Here is an 11,780-nt window from a genome sequence, read left to right as displayed (position 1 = left end):
GTACAGACCCTGCTGGTGTGAACAAAAAGTTTCCTAGTGTGCATTAATGTAGTGCCATTTCAAAGAGTGTTACATTAATGTGCACCAGAAAACTTTTAGCTCATGCCGGAGGGTCTGTACAGGCCAGTTAGTGGGTGATACACTGGTGCACTTTAGAAATCCAGCCCCATTTAGTGTGCATTGCTGCTCTGTGTAGACAAGCCCTAAATCTGAACTCCACAATGCTCCATATGGCCCAATTTGCATCTGGGCACATGAATTTGTTTTATTTAAAAAAACAAAAAAACCCGTAATTTTAAAAGCTCTGGTCTTTGTACCATTAGAGAGAAGTAGCTAATACTGCTACTTTTAGCAATGGGCTGTCAACCTCACATGTGCCTTACGCAGACATATTATATAGTCTAAGACAAGTGATGTGAATGTGATTAAAAGGTTTCTGGAAAACCAGTAGTCAGACTAATTTCTCTTTATTAAAAAAAAAAAAAAAAAAAAGTTCTGAGCTGTACCAACCCGGGGAGTCCCTACAAAAGCCTGGAGGGAAAATGGTTATAATTAAAACCTGAAAGCAAAGACATCATAAAGAAGTAAACGAAGAGGTGGATTCTCTGTAAATGATGAGCTAGAAGTGTTCTGGGCTGTAAGACCTCATTTCAAATGAATTCATTAAATAATATTTGAATCATTTAACAGTTTGAACTTTACTGCACTGTTAATATCTTTAGGGAATTTTTTTTCTGTAACAAAGTAGTCTTTGTTCCTAGTCTCTGCTTGGGCTGTGCTTTGGATATTCGCTGGAAACCTGATAGCCTGACATTGCTAGAAATCCATGAGTACAATGTGAGTCTTCTGCAACTGGGATTAAAGCAGGCCTTTTGTACCAAGCTGGGATAGCCTTGGAAAAGTAATGATTATGGCTGGTAAGGGATTTTTAACCCTTGATAGTTATGGCAAGGAGCCAAGCAGGTTTGCTTTTGGAAAGCTGGAATGCCAAGTGTCCTTGTCAGAGCGGGTGGTGAGTGTTGTAATAATTTCTCTAGTACATGTAGCCTCCACAGCATCACTTATAAAATAGGAGTATGAATGGATAATTTAATTAAAACAAATAAATAGCTCCTGGCCCAGGGGTGTGGGGATAGGCTCGGAATGAAAGCGAGTGCCTTGCAAAGGGGCAGGCTACACTGGGGTTCCGTGGACACTGGGACAGGCTGATGCAGCTCTGCAGAGGCTTACGCTAAAGACGAAATTTGAATTTTCAAAAATGAAATCTGCAAAGACTAAGAGAACAGTGCCCCCCCATGCCACGTCCTGCCGCTCCCCCACTGTGCCTCCTTCTCACCCCTACAAGCTTAATAATACATTAATCTAATTATTTAATGTTCTTGTTTTTAGAATGGTCTGGATTAGGGAAAATGGTATGCATTCAATATTGTGAGTACTCGAGAACCTCCTAATGCCAGCTGGCAATAGGGTGCACAGGTGTTAATCTCCTGTGTTTTGAGCTGTACATTCTAGTTCACTAGAGAATATCATGGGAGGTCTTAAATGAAAGCTGGCGTCACACCGGTCATCAATATCGTTGAGAAATGCCTGTCTGGATGTTGTGAAAGGAGTTATGTATATACACTGAAAATATGTTCTTGGAGTCTGTATCAAGGCACTGGTCCATCAGCAAAAGTGAAAAACAGGTTTTCTGTCGGACAAGAAGAGCTGTTTATCCAGCTGTTTACATGTAAATTGAGTATTTGCTCACTAATCTAAACTGAATGCAAATGAAGGCAAGAACTTCATAAAGAAACTAACAGAAGAAAAACAGCAGGAGGGGAGAACCTTACCTTGAGGTGCACTTCAAAGGTGTGCTTGAGAAGGAGATGCTTAGGGTTAGCATAGGAAGTAAATGGACAGCAAGACACTTAATGAAAGTGGGATCTCAACCAAGGTTGGTTAAAAACACTGGAGAAAACTCTTGGTGAGATAAGCTTCTTTAGACAGGTGGTTAACCTGTTCGTTAAGTTTAGTCTCTAGAAAGCTGGTTATGATTTTTTTTATATGCAACCATTTCTTTCCAGGGTTCTTACTATCACTTGAATCTCTTTTGGTTATAAACTTCTTGTTTCCACCATAAATATATCTCAAGTCTGTGGTGTTAAGCAAAGTGCTGGTCCTGAGCTGACTCTTACAAGCTGGTGTGTCCTATTCCTTTGGGATCAGCAGATCTGGTAGTTTTGTGGGCATTCAGTGGATGAGGGGCTGGACACTACAGGGGATGCTTGGAAGGCTCAGGGGTTGATGTGGGCCTCTCACTAACCTGTGTGGAGAGCGAGGCCTGCAGGGGCCTGGCAGGCCGTGCTTGGGCTATCAGGGGTTGGTGGTTTCAGGGAGCTGATCCACAACAAGCACAGACAAGACCCCTTTGCAGTAAGGGTAGGTGATGGTGAGGTGCCTCCCAACCCTGGTAGCCCCAGGGAGCATCACACACATGTACATAAAATAACCCAATTAGGCTTTGAAGTCTACCTCTGGCTGAGGTGACTGGCACAGAACCCATACTTAACTGGGGAAAATCAGCCTTTGCTATGTAGATTTCCATGGGACACTTACAATCTTTCTTGTGAAAACTGTTCTAGTAGCAACTTCCCTTGTGCCTGTAAGGACCCTGGACAGACCAAATGTACATTGTGTGATCACAAAAGGAGTAGACTTGGGTTAGGGTTTAAAATCTTTGCAGGTCCCTACTAAGAATGGTCAGTACTTTTTCAGTCACTTAACTTTGTTGTCCAACCATTTTTTTTTCATGTGTGATGAAGATTATTTACAAGCCAAGTTTCAAAATTCAGCTGGTCAACTAGCCGTGTGTGTATGTAAATGTGGCAACTTATTTTGTTTAAATGAGAATTTTTTTTATCCATAGAGAACTCAAATGACAAAGGATTTTGCACAAACTCTCAAAATCATAATTGACGAAGACTAATCACAGAATAGTTCAGTCTCTAAGGTGAAATTTTCAGAAAATTAGTACAAAATGGGTTTAAAACCAAATTTGAGTTTCAATTTGAGCTATAAGCAGTCACTCCTCCCACCTGCTAAAACACAGAGACAACTGAAAAGGGTTCTCGGGGGTGGGAGTCATGGTGGTTCAGTGGAACTTGAGGGGAAAGGAAGGAGTGCTATATGTTGAGGGAGAACCAAAGCCAAGATCCCGAAAACCTGTGCTGACATCCCAGAGCACTTCTTGTAAGTGTCACGATTCAGGGTGTCCTTTCAATGTGCCTAACTTATGGATTTGCAGCTGTTTACAAGAAATGTTTCTACAGTTTTAACCAGGGAACTTATTTTTCTTTTCCCCTTAAACTGTTCTGAAATTTTGTTGCATAGTGTTTATCATGCCCTGCCCTACAGGGGGCTGCAGTTCCTTGATGGACAAACAATCCTCTACAGAAAGGGGGGTGGGTGGTGGGGGTGTTTGCTAATCCTGCTCTGATTTCACTGCCCTGTTAGTGTTCTCTACTGATTCAGAACATTTGCATTAGATTTGAGAGGCATGTTCCTTTTGGGTCCGTCCATCCAACACACCGGTTTTCATGTAACGTGGACTGGCTAATGCTGTTTTGGTTGAGATGGAGAAGCTGTAATACGTCCAGATTCCAGACAGAAATGTTAAAAACTTTCCTGCTACTATTAATGTCAGCCACTACACTTAGACACCTCTTCCCAGAAGCATTTATGTTTCTCTTGCTGTGCAAGTCTACGAAAAGTATAGAGCATTGCCAGGAAAAATCAGTTCTTCAATGGGCACCTTTTATGGGACCATGCTCTGACCTTAAAGCTCATCACTTTGGCCAGTACAAGACAGGAAACACTAACTAAATGCGGTTTTTGGTATGCTTTCAGGTGAATAAACAGTCAAAACTTTGTAGTGGTAAAGCAGTAAAAAAATATTCTTGAGGCCCTGAGACATCTCACTGAAATGATACCTTTACAGAGAATTGGAGGCATAAAAAGCAAGCAAAGGTAAGATTTTTTGTTTTTGTTTGATAGTGATTTTAAAGTTTTTTTTGCTTATGATTGGCCAAGCTGAAGTTTCTCCCACACATGTGCTTGTTTTGAACAGGCTATGGTAGCTTTTAGTTAAATTCTCAGTGGTAACGAGCCCACATAGTTAATTGCTGCAGGGAGGAAAAATCATTATGAATAGATTTGCTGAATAATTATGAACTGAGCTGAACTTCTGCCTTTGCTCACTGCTTGCGCCAGGCGTTCTGCTTCTGTGTGACATGCTCACTTCATTAAACAGGGGCGGGCTTTGCTGAGCAGCAGCTTTTCTTCGTGCAAGCTGAATAGGCCCCTTTCTAGTCCCACTTTCTTCTTTTTAAACCAGCAACCCCTTTGCTTGGTTTCAATCACCAGATTTAGAGCTTGTAAAAGGAAACCTTACCTCACAATATTGTCTTGAGAATAAAAATAAATAAATCCTCCAAAGTTTGGATTTGGCAGCAGCAATCAGAGTCACTTTCAGAGAAAACAAAACCAATGAATATAACAGACGATATTTCTACTTTAAATCTTTGGGTACAATATTCTCTTCAGTATTTGGGACAACTTAAGAGAAGCCTCATCTTTACTTGGCTGGACAATCAGTATGACCCTCTGATTTTCTCCTGACTGGGACGGTAGTGTGGACCATCATTTGTGGGGGAGGTTTAGGTTGGATATTAGGAAAAACTTTTTCACTAGGAGGGTTGTGAAACACTGGAATGCGTTACCTAGGGAGGTGATAGAATCTCCTTCCTTAGAAGTTTTTAAGGTCAGGCTTGACAAAGCCCTGGCTGGGATGATTTAATTGGGGATTGGTCCTGCTTTGAGCAGGGGGTTGGACTAGATGACCTCCTGAGGTCCCTTCCAACCCTGATATTCTATGATTCTATGATTTGTGCAGTGGCATTCTCATGATGTTTTGACACCAGGTTGCGATGTACATGTTACCGACTTCAATGCTCTGGGTGTGTTTTGGCCAAAACGCTCTTTCAAGCACTGGAACTGAGCCTGGTGATGGTGTTCGCTTAAATAATAATAGCCGTATTGGTACGGGCCAGTGGCGGACAATTGCTTGATCATAAGTTACCTTGCAATTCCAGTCAACTAAATCCTCTTTTCACTGTCAAGACATTGAGGCTGGTATCACTTTGCTCGTTGCCATTTTTTGCGTAGTCAGTTCTGCAGTACAGTGATTCTCAAACTGTGGCTGGAACCATGGAGCCCTCCCTGATGCTCTGCAGATCTAAACGCTTTGAGATTGGTGGTGGGAGTTTTGGACGCTGGGGAAAGAGGTGGATCCATTTGTGGTCCAAAAAACTAAGAAGTTGGATCACCCTGGCTAGCAGGGTGTGCTGTGCTACAGTGTAGTGTGCTGGCCCATCTACCACCACTTCCACACACCTGGATGACTCTCCGCTCTTCCTAGTATTGGCACCGTCCTGTTTCCTGGGAGTAACTCTTCCAACTTGCCAAAAGGAAGCCCCCTGCTGGTCACACTGGTAGACATTTCTCATCGGGAAGTAACTGTCCCTATATCACGTGGTCCAGTTTTCTATTTAACTAGTTATCAGAGGCTGACAACTCCTTTCCCGCTAGAAAAGAGAGATTACATTGAAGGGAAATGAGAAGCTGATAGAGGCTGTTGTACCCATACTATGCAAGTGCAGCTGACTACTAATGGGAATGCGAGTAGGATGTGTGCATGGAGGGGGAAAGACAAACATTGATTCTGCAGCGTCGCAGTTGAGACTTTCTGCCGAAGAATCAAGGAAATGTCCAGTTGCTGAATTTTACTCTTTCAGTGTTGTTCTGCACTTCAGGAAATATGGCTTTTGTAGCCACTTGGAGAATGAGTCTGAGTTTTGATTCCTCCCAGTAATTTGAGTGAGTCTTCCTTCTGAGTAGATGTCTGTCTCACTGAAACAATTGGTTCCTAATTACCCTTCCTTGGATGCTAGCTTGCATTTTTGATTTCAAGAGAGAAACCTAAAAATATAAGCTGATTGTGATTTCACTGGGCCAGAAGTCATTTGGAGTTTGTGGGGGGCTTTAATGAAATGACATTACGCAAGCGTGCGTGCGTGCACACGATTTTTAAAGTAACATTTGAATCCACTATACAGTTTAGAAAGGGAAGAAATTGCATCAGGCAACAGAAGTATTAGTATTCTGCAGTGAAGAATTTCTGAATATCTGTCTTGCTGAAGGTAACTAGCCTTTTCACGCCGTTTATCAAATGGCGGTCATCGCTAGCACTAGTGCAGGGAAGATACAGCATTCTCTTTCAGAACAGCCTGCAAACCAGAGAATGGGACTGTGGTAAAAAGGGACAGTAGGCAAGTGAAACTGGGTTTCAGCTAATAACAGAAACAAAAGTATTGACATTTTACCAGCGGGAAAGAGCCCAACTATCTGAACCTACCTACCCTTGTCTGGTTTAGCTTAAACTGGGCCACATAATCTTCCCCTCCACCCAGCTGGAGGGCTCAGTCCAACAGCCTCAACCCTGTATGACCCCTGTCAAGACTGACCTTGAGAATCTAATATTGGTCTGATTTGTTTTGTGATTTTTGTATTTACTTTATAGGCACACTTTTAAAAAGGCACACAGATAAATAACTAGATGGCCTTTTGGTCTGAAAATGTCCCTAGTATCACAAATAAGTATATTAGTAAGGATCAAATTAATAACATACATAACACATCCATACTGAGCCAATGCCATAACAGAAAAAAATAAAGAATTGAGTGCCTGGCACTTCTATAGGTCAATGAAGTGTTGGAGCTAAAACCTCAAAGCATAATACTTTCATATCGGTGTAGGCTCACACCCTTGCCTTCAGTAATAACCATATCCGTGCTCAGTTCAGCTGTCTTACTGTTGGTAAAGGTGAAAGAGTCTTCAGAAGAGCAGAAAACAAAATATGTTGGGCCTGAGCTTTGTGGGGAATAAAAACAGCAAGTTTCATCTTCATCTCTTGGAACAGTTGTTTGAAACTGACAATTTTCTTTCTCTTGGACACCAGTACTGAGGTCTGGCCAAGGTTTTATGTGGATTATGTTAATTACAGTGCCATCTTCCTCTGGAGCTAGGAAAACAGAAATATGTCCACACCATACTTAGTATTCAACAAATGCAAATTTCTTCCTTTTGGAACTTAGTACAAAAGCCTGGCCAGGAACACCAAGGTGCCATGTACGCTACAACTTCTAACTAGGAGGTTCCCTTCCCTGACTTGATTCTAGAACTAATTCAGACAAGACCAGAGTGATGGGATGTACCAATTGCTTTCCTGGAAGAATAATGTGTCAAGAGACCTTGCTTGCTTCAAGATCTTGTTTCTTAGCTGGGACATGATCCAATTCCCACTGAAGTCAACAGAAGTCATTCACAGGGAGAGAGAATAATTCTGGGAGAGACTTTGGCTGTTGATTAGAGGATCCCTGAGCTGGAAGCTGGAGTAGAGGGTAGGCCCGGGTTTACCTCCCAGCCACTGGACACTGGCAGTCCCAAGGATTGGAGGACTGCTGGGAACGATAGCCAGTCCAGTGAAACTTTGAGGCCTTGGAAGAGGGAAAAACACAGTGACTTGGCCGGGGAGCCAAGCCATGAAAAGGGAGCACTGCCACGAGGAAGCACTGAAACTTTTCTTCTGAAAGAACCAGCTTTTCCATACCTGGATCCTCAAGGAAAAGCCTTAACCTACCTTTCATCTGGCATGTAGCTGCTTCCCTTTCCATTAGAGAGACAAGGGAGCAGCCGCCAGGTAATATCTTTGATGGGACCAGCTAGTGTCTTGTGACCGAGGCAAGCTTTAGAGCTTAGGTGGAGCTCTTCTTCAGGCCAGTTTTTATTACCATTACTTCTGCTGTCCAACTGAGGCCTGGTTCAGAAACTGGAGTAGAAATGTATTTGCTATGTGCCAATACCCCAGGGATCCAAATTCAAGTGTGGGTGGAAGTGTGTGTGTGTGTGTGTGTGGGGGAGGGCAGGGGAAGAGAAGGGACTCTTGCGCCATTTCATCAGGGCCTGGCTATCCCTCTTGGAAACTACTCCTGCTTTGAGCATTACTGGAGAATACTGGCTGGAGCCAGCTGGCTTCACTCCTCTGGCACAGGCACGCTAGGGACAGGGTGGGGGATCTGGCTGGCTGGTGCTGGGGTCAATGGGTCACTTGCTGCCTCTTTACTGCCCCCTGAAGCTCTAGCTCTTGCCTGGTTCCCCTGCACTCCTTTCCAGTAGTTCATGCAACTACCCTAGCCCTGGCTATGAATAGTCTAAAACGGTAGCTATCACCTCGATCAGGTGCGATGCACTTTACATATGCAAACACAGCCTCTTTGCCCTAGTACCTGGTTCTACAATTTGGGAGAGGGTTGGGGAGGGCCTGGGCCCTGTTTCTCCCTCATTTTTCCTTGGTACAAAGGGACAGTCAAACTGCGAGGCTGCCACAGAACAGGCCCCTTCCTCAGCTCGCCTCTCCCCAGCCCTGCAAAGTGGAATTCCTGCTCCCAGGGGCCCCGCCGCAGGGAGCCTTAGGGGCGCCTGCCCAGCTCCTGGGGCCTCCTCTTCCATCCCAGTCACGCCAAGTTGCCGTTTGTTTTCAGGCGCTTTTTAGTCCCGCCCGCCGCCCGTCCGGTGCAGCGCTGCGCTCTAGCCGGGCTGCGTGTGGACGCGGGCGGCGGCGCCCTGGGGGCTGCGTGGCGAAGCCGCCCCTGCCCGCGGCGGGAGCAGGCCGGGTCTGACAGCCTGCGGCGGGCTGCAGGCACGGCCCGCTCCGGCCTCCCCCAGCCGCCTGCCGAGGCTTGGCCCGGGGGTGCTGCGCCGTGCGGGCGAGGCTCGGCCCAGGGCCCCCTCCGCAGACCGGCCGGCGCCCGGCGCGCCCCAGTCCCGTTCCGGCTGCGCCCTGCGCGCCGGGGCCGGGGCCGGACGGAGCGAGCCCTCGCTGCGTCCCCGGCTCGGGAGAGCCGCCTGCGAGGCCGGGCTTAGACAAAGGAGACGAGCACCAGGATCAGGGAACCGCTTCAGCGGGGCCCGAACCCGGCGTGCCGGGAGGCGAGGCGGCCCCCTTCCCTTTCGGGGCAGGCAGACCGCCTCCACACGGGGCGTGGGCCCCCGCCGCGCCCCCATTTCAGTCTTAACGCATTGCCAGATTGTAAGTAGGCACCGTCTAAACGGAACCGTCCGTTCCCCACGGGTTCTGCTGCTCTGAAACGCTGGGCGGAGATAAGGGATCGGCCCCATGGTCGCGTTTCCACACAAAGGTTGATAACAGCACCGATCTGTTCATAGGCTGCACAAATAGAGGTAAACTGTTCCATAGCAATCATCTCGATTTCAGCACTGGCAATCAGGGGGCGGCTGAGAATTTATATTGTGAAACTATCTTAGAGTCGCAGCTTTGAACATCCTTTCGCCTGATTGAATTGTTTATCGCTGAAGCAGAAACAGTGCATTTAGTGGAAGTGCTTTGCCACGTCTAGGAAGAAAAATCTTCCCAGGAGCGGGTTGAAAAGGATGCGAGAGCCGCCTTTCGTTCAGAGCCGTTCTCCTGCGGGGTTTGTTTCTTTTCTCCCACCAGCCGGCTGGGATTTGCAGGCCTGCGGGCACTAGGGGGCAATGTGTCTGTTTCAAAGAAACCAGCCCGACAACACTCCTGCAGCCACAGGCTGACACCAAACCCCCCACTCCCTCCCCGGGAAACTCAGAGTCTCGGACAGGCACGAACCGAGAGACGGAGAGACCCAACCCCTCTTGTGCACACACGCCTGAGGACACGGTTTAGCCTGAACGGACTGAATACAAGACTTGGTACTTGGGTGCCCTGCAATTAGGTTTAGGAGTGGGGGGTTGGGGAAGGTTAAAAAAGCCACCACACGTCTTCCCATTCCTGAGCTGGGTTCTGGTGGGCTTCGTCCTGCCCGTGGAAACAGGGGACTGCGTCAGCGTAGGGTGGTTTTGAAATCACCTGGGACATTCCTGCACCCGACCCGACAGTGCTGAATAAGACTCGAACCTCCGCCTTTATTAAAATAGAAACGCGTTGTTTAAAATGCTGTCCCCCCGCCCCCAGTGTAACATTTAAAACTGGGTTAAATTGTGTTAGCCGCCGGTCTGGGGCGCTGGCATGTTCTTTTGTCACTATTTCCCCTGGAATCGGTAAGATTGTCTTTTATTCCTTTGTAGCACTGTCAGGCTTTTCTTATTTCATTTTCTGCCCATCGCCGGGTCTAAACTAGGCACCCCAGGCCTCCCCCAGCTCTCCTTCCCCCTGTCACTTTGCTAAGTAATAATTTCCGTGTCCAATTCCATTTCTTTTCTAGTTCTGAAATCTCTAAGCCATCAGCAAGGAGGATAGTTCACATGAAAACTAATTACACAAAATCAATATTTAATCACAGCCCGGCATCCTGATCCTGCAGAAAAATCCTTTTAAAACTCTACTGCCATATACAAATAGGTCTTCTTGGCCGCTTGTTTATAGATCTCATTTTTTTGGCTGGAGTAATTTTCATTCTTATTTTTTAAAATCTATTGATATCTAGGAGAGGCGAACACCTGAACGGCCTTACAGCTGTAGTTTCTCTCTAGATCCTCGGCTTTAAAACAACAACACAAGTATTTTGGGTTGGAAGTGCGGTCGCAGACCCACAAGTGCGGGAGACGTTCCTCCAGATGTTTTTGAAGCCTTTGGATTCAGCCTCACCCAGCCGTAACGAGCAGGGGGAAAGGGGGAGAACCGGGTCATTTCTACCGCCCCGGCTTGCTTGGCCTGTTTGGTTCAAGCCCCCATGGAAAGAGGCCTGGGTTGGGAATAGCTTCGGTGTCACATTTATTTAACGCGCAGTTTAGAAAATACATAGAAGGAACCGGACCTACACCGACCTTAAACACGTGTTTAAACGCAGGTTCTAGGTAATATCTGTATTTCTATTTAAATGAGTTATCGGAAGTGTAGTTGAGTTTTTTTAATGTTACCCTGTTGCCAAGATCCCCTTTGACTACCTGATTTCAAAGCTGTCCACCCTTTTTACAAACTTCCACTTGCGGGGCGGGTTTCAGCCCCAGTGGGGAGCCGGAAGAGCCAAACGTTTTAACTAAGGTTATTGGGATAAATATTTCATAAAGAGCAGAGCAGATATTAAATTACACTTATTGATTTTGGTATCACAACCCAATTCCTCTCCTTAGCCCCTCTAGACTAATTGATCTCTTAAGGAGGCTTGGCTGTCTGGCCATTACTTTGAATGATAATAATAATAAAAAACACGATAAACGTTACAACAGAAGTCCTGCTTAGACACGCTGGTACTTCGCGTAGCGCTCGAAGCAAGTGTAGGAATAAAGCCCAGCAATAAAATATCGAGCCTGTACTTTGCACTGGCCGATTCTCGTGCTCCTAACGGGTTGTCAATAGATCCCCCCACACACACACACTTTCCAGTCCTCTTTCCTTGCAACCTGAAACATAAACGTGGGAGAAGGAAGGCAGGCGCCTTTCATCCCGCTCAGCCGTGCTGCGCCGAGCCCCAAGCCCTCAGCAGCGGCCGGCTGGAGAGAGGAGAATTTGAGATGGGAAATGAGTCTCGAGGCGCGCTGGGGGAGTTCAGTCTCACCCGGAAAACTTACCCTGAACAAAAACACTGACAGACAGCGCTCGCCTGACGGAGCAGAGGCAAACGTGTGTGAGGTCTGGGTAAACATGTCATTTACATCCCTGCACCGCCGCGAGGAGCGGGAGCACCGC

The 11,780-nt window shown here is 46.4% G+C and overlaps 1 protein-coding gene across 4 annotated transcripts in view; it reads left to right on the top strand.

Annotated features, from left to right (window-relative positions):
- The first annotated feature begins 11,635 nt into the window (after nt 1–11,635).
- The window catches only part of MN1 (MN1 proto-oncogene, transcriptional regulator), a 193,883-nt gene continuing 193,738 nt past the window's right edge, over nt 11,636–11,780 (top strand). For all 4 annotated transcript variants that reach the window (XR_012155000.1, XR_012154999.1, XM_073312320.1 and 1 more), the window contains exon 1: nt 11,636–11,714. The gene's annotated coding sequence lies outside the window, so the exon portion shown is untranslated. The remainder of the gene's footprint in view (nt 11,715–11,780) is intronic.

Source organism: Lepidochelys kempii, chromosome 15 (assembly GCF_965140265.1).
Source record: "Lepidochelys kempii isolate rLepKem1 chromosome 15, rLepKem1.hap2, whole genome shotgun sequence".
Lineage (NCBI taxonomy): Eukaryota > Metazoa > Chordata > Testudines > Cheloniidae > Lepidochelys > Lepidochelys kempii.
Note: the sequence above shows the minus strand (reverse complement) of the source record. Positions and strands in the feature narration are given on the sequence as shown.